Raw genomic sequence first — 7,500 nt, forward strand, 5'->3', positions numbered from 1 at the left:
CCGTTACCTTTTGGCCCCAGATGCATTTATCCACTCAGGAGGAAAAGCCCTTCCATTTAGCACTCTAAAGGACGTGCCACTTAAAACATTAAACGTTCCATTTCTGCATTTTTTAATATATTTCTGAATCACAGCCACTCATCTGACCCGTAATTGCTGCAACTCATAATAAGGACCGAGCCTTGTGATTAGCGATGCTTAACTCTCTGCGCTGGCTTTTAGGAAAAGAGGCGGGTCGTTCGAGCCCGTCGGGTCGGGAACCTCTAATTTTGTGATTCTGGCATTAACGCGGCTCGTGGAGAAAGAGAAGAAAACATAGAGATAGAGCCGCGGAGTCGAGCTTTAGGAGACGAGATGCCGGGCCGGCAAAGTCACACGGGAAAACCAGAGCTGTGTGAGGAGAGACAATGCTGACGGTCTGCTCATATCAACACACTGAGACTGTTATATCACACACACACACACACACACACACACACACACACATACACACATGCCACGGGATCAGATGTGGATCTCAGGAGAAAAATTCTTCCTTATTTTTTAACCAACAAAATACCAGGCACCGCTCCAGCTTCTGTCATATCTCCATTACATCATTAATCTTAAATCCAACAATAATCTATAGTCTGGAAAATTCCACTGAAATTAGCTTCTAGTGAAGATAACAGATTCATCTCGTAGCTGAAAGCCTCGCGTGTTTAACACACGGTGTCAATTTAACGTGTTTCACTCTCGTTCCTGATGTGCAGTAACATGTATTAATCACTAGACACAGAGATGGATGTAAACTTTATATACTTTCAGAGAAATATGACCTGATGTTAGCATGAAGTGGGAGGAGCTTAAAGCCTTCTTCATAGCTGCTATATTAAAGAGAACGCAAAGTTTAAAGAACGAGTTGACAAAAACAAAAATCAGAGAAAGAAACAATTTTAAAGATGTTTGAGGGAGAGAGAGAGAGAGAGAGATGTGTGAGAGAGAGAGAGAGAGAGAGAGAGAGAGAGATGTGAGAGAGAGAGAGAGAGAGAGAGAGATGTGAGAGAGAGAGAGAGAGAGAGAGAGAGATGTGTGAGAGAGAGAGAGAGAGAGAGAGATGTGAGAGAGAGAGAGAGAGATGAGAGAGAGAGAGAGAGAGATGAGAGAGAGAGATGTGAGAGAGAGAGAGAGAGAGAGAGAGAGAGAGAGATGTGAGAGAGAGAGAGAGAGAGAGAGAGAGAGGTGTTTTTCTCTCTTGTGGTGATCTAGTGGTGATCCTGCAGTATTTAATATTTTCATCTGGCTCCGCCCCCTGGCTCCGCCCCTGCTCTGTGTTTATTTGCACGTCACAGGTATATTTTAAATCTGTCCTTTACCAATTACACGCTCAGATGATTCTCCTGCGTCCACAAAATTCACAGCTCTGTTCATTTCCTGAGGCTGTGTGCTGGAACGAGTCGCACTGTGTGGCGGAAAACACGTCTCAGCAGCATTACACGCAATCTTCACATGCGTGTGTGTGTGTGTGTGTGTGTGTGTGTGTGTGTGTGAGTTTCCTGTTAAGCTCCTTTTAAATCTGCATGCTGACGTTTTGCTGACGTTCTGAGTGTCACCACCCGCTATATCCTCTTCTGATCTCAGCACAAAAAATGCAGGAGTAAAGTTATGTTAATGATATAAACCTGTGTGTGTGTGTGTGTGTGTGTGTGTGTGTGTGTGTGTGTGTGTGTGCGCGCATGGAGACAGTGAGAGTTGACACGGTTTTATTTATTTATAGAATTAAATCTGTAAAAAATATCTGGATTGTGGAAGAAAGATCCTTATTGATTTGGTATGACTGTTTAATAAATGTGTAATAACGTATTAATAAATAGTAATAACAGTGTAATAGTGTGTTAAGTGTAATGTGCTCTTCATCATCATCCACTTTACTTCAGAAAACATTTCCTTTTGAATTTTCAGGTCTGACTTTATTGGTACAAATGGGACAAAAATTATTTTTAATAAGAAATGTCTGTGTTTTAATCCACTTCATTTCCTGCTGAATCTAACCTCTACATTTACATTTATTTATTTTAAGCTAATTTAATATGTATATTGTTCATATTTTATATGGATTTAACCCTTGTATTTTCCTCCCATTTATTCTCTCCGCATGCCAAACTCACCTGTTCTGTTTTGAAGCTTAGAAAAAATGAGGTAAGATCACCATTTTTTTTTCATCTTTTTAGTCAGCTTGTTTCCAACACATTAACACATATTTTGCATTTTCTTTTTTAAATATTTGGTATTATAAATCTCATTTATATAAAATTATACCTCATTTTTGAATACTTTTTACACCGGGTCAAATTGACCTGAAGATAACAGGAGGGTGTAATATGTCATCCAAATACACGAAGATACAAGACACAAACTCATTCACTGATATCTTCTTTATTAAAATATATATCCACAAAACAAATTATTATTATTATTATTATTATTATTATTATTATTATTATTATTATTATTATTATACACTTCTTTATTCAGAAATAAACAATAAAATAAAATATTTATGCTCTTTGTTGCCAGTAGCTGCAAGAGTGTGTGTGTTGTTTCAGTGGTGTGTGTGTGTGTGTGTGTTGTTGTTGTTTCAGTGGTGTCTTTGTGTGTGTGTGTGTGTTGTTTCAGTGGTGTGTGTGTGTGTGTGTGTGTTGTTTCAGTGGTGTGTGTGTGTGTGTTGTTTCAGTGGTGTGTGTGTGTGTTGTTGTTGTTTCAGTGGTGTCTTTGTGTGTGTGTGTTGTTTCAGTGGTGTGTGTGTGTGTGTGTGTGTGTGTGTGTGTTGTTTCAGTGGTGTGTGTGTGTGTGTTGTTTCAGTGGTGTGTGTGTGTGTGTGTGTTGTTTCAGTGGTGTGTGTGTGTGTTGTTGTTGTTGTTGTTTCAGTGGTGTCTTTGTGTGTGTGTGTGTGTGTGTGTGTGTGTTGTTTCAGTGGTGTGTGTGTGTGTGTGTTTTTGTTGTTTCAGTGGTGTGTGTGTGTGTGTGTTGTTGTTGTTTCAGTGGTGTGTGTGTGTGTGTGTGTGTTGTTGTTGTTTCAGTGGTGTGTGTGTGTGTGTCGTTGTTGTTTCAGTGGTGTGTGTGTGTGTGTGTGTTGTTGTTGTTTCAGTGGTGTGTCTGTGTGTTGTTGTTGTTTCAGTGGTGTGTGTGTGTGTTGTTGTTGTTTCAGTGGTGTCTTTGTGTGTGTGTGTTGTTGTTTCAGTGGTGTCTGTGTGTGTGTGTGTGTGTGTTGTAGGTGTGTGTTGTATGTGTGTGTGTGTGTTGTATGTGTGTGTGCGTTGTAGGTGTGTGTTGTATGTGTGTGTGTGTGTTTGTGTGTTGTAGGTGTGTGTGTGTGTGTGTTGTAGGTGTGTGTGTGCATTGTAGGTGTGTTGTAAGTGGGTGTTGTATGTGTGTGTGTGTGCGTATGTTGTAGGCATGTGTTGTATGTGTGTGTGTGTGTGTGTATGTTTTAGGTGTGTGTTGTATGTGTGTGTGTGTGTGTATGTTGTAGGTGTGTGTTGTATGTGTGAGTGTGTGTGTGTGTGTGTATGTTGTAGGTGTGTGTTGTATGTGTGTGTGTGTGTATGTTGTAGGCATGTGTTGTATGTGTGTGTATGTGTGTGTGTGTTGTAGGTGTGTGTTGTATGTGTGTGTGTGTGTGTGTGTGTGTGTATGTTGTAGGTGTGTGTTGTATGTGTGTGTGTGTGTGTGTGTGTATGTTGTAGGTGTGTGTTGTATGTGTGTGTGTGTGTGTGTGTGTGTGTATGTTGTAGGTGTGTGTTGTAGGTGTGTGTTTGTGTGTATGTTGTAGGTGTGTGTTGTATGTGTGTGTGTTGTAGGTGTGTGTGTGTGTGTGTGTATGTTGTAGGTGTGTGTTGTATGTGTGTGTGTGTGTGTGTTGTAGGTGTGTGTTGTATGTGTGTGTGTGTATGTTGTAGGTGTGTGTTGTATGTGTGTGTGTGTGTTGTAGGTGTGTGTTATAGGTGTGTGTGTGTGTGTGTTGTAGGTGTGTGTGTGTATGTTGTAGGTGTGTATGTTGTAGGTGTGTGTTGTATGTGTGTGTGTGTGTGTTGTAGGTGTGTGTGTGTATGTTGTAGGTGTGTGTTGTATGTGTGTGTGTGTTGTAGGTGTGTGTTGTAGGTGTGTGTGTGTGTGTGTGTGTGTGTGTTGTAGGTGTGTGTGTGTGTGTGTGTGTGTGTTGTAGGTGTGTGTGTGTGTGTGTGTTGTAGGTGTGTGTTGTAGGTGTGTGTGTGTGTGTGTGTGTTGTAGGTGTGTGTTGTAGGTGTGTGTTGTAGGTGTGTGTGTGTGTGTGTGTGTTGTAGGTGTGTGTTGTAGGTGTGTGTGTGTGTGTGTGTTGTAGGTGTGTGTTGTAGGTGTGTGTTGTAGGTGTGTGTGTGTGTGTGTGTTATAGGTGTGTGTGTGTGTGTGTGTGTTGTAGGTGTGTGTGTGTGTTGTAGGTGTGTGTTGTAGGTGTGTGTGTGTGTGTGTGTGTGTGTTGTAGGTGTGTGTTGTAGGTGTGTGTTGTAGGTGTGTGTGTGTGTGTGTGTGTTGTAGGTGTGTGTTGTAGGTGTGTGTGTGTGTTTGTGTGTGTTGTAGGTGTGTGTGTGTGTGTGTATGTTGTAGGTGTGTGTTGTAAGTGTGTGTGTGTGTGTATGTTGTAGGTGTGTGTGTGTGTGTGTATGTTGTAGGTGTGTGTTGTAGGTGTGTGTGTGTGTATGTGTTGTAGGTGTGTGTTGTAGGTTTGTGTGTGTGTGTGTATGTTGTAGGTGTGTGTTGTAGGTGTGTGTTGTAGGTGTGTGTGTGTGTGTGTGTGTGTTGTAGGTGTGTGTGTGTGTGTATGTTGTAGGTGTGTGTTGTATGTGTGTGTGTGTGTGTGTGTATGTTGTAGGTGTGTGTTGTATGTGTGTGTGTGTGTGTATGTTGTAGGCGTGTGTTGTATGTGTGTGTATGTGTGTGTGTGTTGTAGGTGTGTGTTGTGTGTGTGTGTGTGTGTGTGTGTGTATGTTGTAGGTGTGTGTTGTATGTGTGTGTGTGTGTGTGTGTGTATGTTGTAGGTGTGTGTTGTATGTGTGTGTGTGTGTGTGTGTGTGTGTGTATGTTGTAGGCGTGTGTGTGTGTGTATGTTGTAGGTGTGTGTTGTAAGTGTGTGTGTGTGTGTGTGTATGTTGTAGGTGTGTGTTGTAGGTGTGTGTGTGTGTATGTGTTGTAGGTGTGTGTTGTAGGTTTGTGTGTGTGTGTGTGTGTATGTTGTAGGTGTGTGTTGTGTATGTTGTAGGTGTGTGTTGTAGGTGTGTGTGTGTGTATGTGTTCTAGGTGTGTGTTGTAGGTTTGTGTGTGTGTGTGTGTATGTTGTAGGTGTGTGTTGTAGGTGTGTGTTGTAGGTGTGTGTTGTAGGTGTGTGTGTGTGTTGTAGGTGTGTGTTGTAGGTGTGTGTGTGTTGTAGGTGTGTGTGTGTGTGTGTGTGTATGTTGTAGGTGTGTGTTGTGTGTGTGTGTGTGTGTGTATGTTGTAGGTGTGTGTTGTAGGTGTGTGTGTGTGTGTGTGTGTGTGTGTGTGTGTGTGTTGTAGGTGTGTGTGTGTTGTAGGTGTGTGTGTGTGTATGTTGTAGGTGTGTGTTGTGTGTGTATGTTGTAGGTGTGTGTTGTAGGTGTGTGTGTGTGTATGTGTTGTAGGTGTGTGTTGTAGGTTTGTGTGTGTGTGTGTGTGTGTATGTGTTGTAGGTGTGTGTTGTAGGTTTGTGTGTGTGTGTGTGTGTGTGTATGTGTTGTAGGTGTGTGTTGTAGGTGTGTGTGTGTGTATGTGTTGTAGGTGTGTGTTGTAGGTGTGTGTGTGTGTATGTGTTGTAGGTGTGTGTTGTAGGTTTGTGTGTGTGTGTGTGTGTATGTTGTAGGTGTGTGTTGTGTATGTTGTAGGTGTGTGTTGTAGGTGTGTGTGTGTGTATGTGTTCTAGGTGTGTGTTGTAGGTTTGTGTGTGTGTGTGTGTATGTTGTAGGTGTGTGTTGTAGAGTGTGTGTTGTAGGTGTGTGTTGTCGGTGTGTGTGTGTGTGTTGTAGGTGTGTGCTGTAGGTGTGTGTGTGTTGTAGGTGTGTGTGTGTGTGTGTGTGTATGTTGTAGGTGTGTGTTGTGTGTGTGTGTGTGTGTGTGTGTATGTTGTAGGTGTGTGTTGTAGGTGTGTGTGTGTGTGTGTGTGTGTGTGTGTTGTAGGTGTGTGTGTGTGTGTATGTTGTAGGTGTGTGTTGTGTGTGTATGTTGTAGGTGTGTGTTGTAGGTGTGTGTGTGTGTATGTGTTGTAGGTGTGTGTTGTAGGTTTGTGTGTGTGTGTGTGTGTGTATGTGTTGTAGGTGTGTGTTGTAGGTGTGTGTGTGTTGTAGGTGTGTGTTGTAGATGTGTGTGTGTGTGTGTGTTGTAGGTGTGTGTGTGTGTGTGTGTGTGTTGTAGGTGTGTGTGTGTGTGTGTGTGTTGTAGGTGTGTGTGTGTGTGTGTGTTGTAGGTGTGTGTGTGTGTGTGTGTGTGTGTGTTGTAGGTGTGTGTGTGTGTGTTGTAGGTGTGTGTGTGTGTGTGTGTGTATGTTGTAGGTGTGTGTGTGTGTGTGTGTGTTGTAGGTGTGTGTGTGTGTGTGTGTTGTAGGTGTGTGTGTGTGTGTGTGTGTTGTAGGTGTGTGTGTGTGTGTGTGTGTGTTGTATGTGTGTGTGAGTGGGTGTTGTAGGTGTGTGTGTGTGTGTGTGTGTGTTGTAGGTGTGTGTGTGTGTGTGTGTGTTGTAGGTGTGTGTGTGTGTGTGTGTTGTAGGTGTGTGTGTGTGTGTGTGTGTGTGTATGTTGTAGGTGTGTGTGTGTGTGTGTGTGTGTTGTAGGTGTGTGTGTGTGTGTGTTGTAGGTGTGTGTGTGTGTGTTGTAGGTGTGTGTGTGTGTGTGTGTGTGTTGTAGGCGTGTGTGTGTGTGTTGTGTGTGTGTGTGTGTGTGTGTGTGTGTGTATGTTGTAGGTGTGTGTGTGTTTGTTTATATTTCAGCAGTGAGGTGTTATTTAAACTCGGCTGCTCTTCAGTGTTCCTGAACTAAACCTGGGCTGTGTTTCACTTCCACACATTTATTTTCTTTTAATAACGCAGGAGGGGTTTTTATTTCCTTCTGCTTCACCTGAACTTGTTTACAGACTGAAATAAAGAGCAGCTGATGAATATTTTTGCGTGTTTGTGTCTGCAGTCGTGTGTGTTTGAGGTTGTGAAAGCCGAATGTTCGTCTGCGCTCGGATGTGAAATATTTTTCTCCGGATCTGAAATGAAACTCGTCTGAGGATTTTTTACGCCACTGAGATGAAACTTCAGTAAAGAGCTTCGTCTGTATACTGTATATATAAACATAAAGCATTTGTCTTCTTTAATTATTCAAATACAGTGTTTATTAAAAGCGTAAATAATTGTGACACACTTTGAGGGATGTACTGGAGCGTTCTCCACAGCGCCCCCTGCTGCCCCCGGCTGCACCACTTCTCAACATTTTTCA

The sequence above is a fragment of the Hemibagrus wyckioides genome, linkage group LG08 (genome assembly GCF_019097595.1).
Source record: "Hemibagrus wyckioides isolate EC202008001 linkage group LG08, SWU_Hwy_1.0, whole genome shotgun sequence".
Lineage (NCBI taxonomy): Eukaryota > Metazoa > Chordata > Actinopteri > Siluriformes > Bagridae > Hemibagrus > Hemibagrus wyckioides.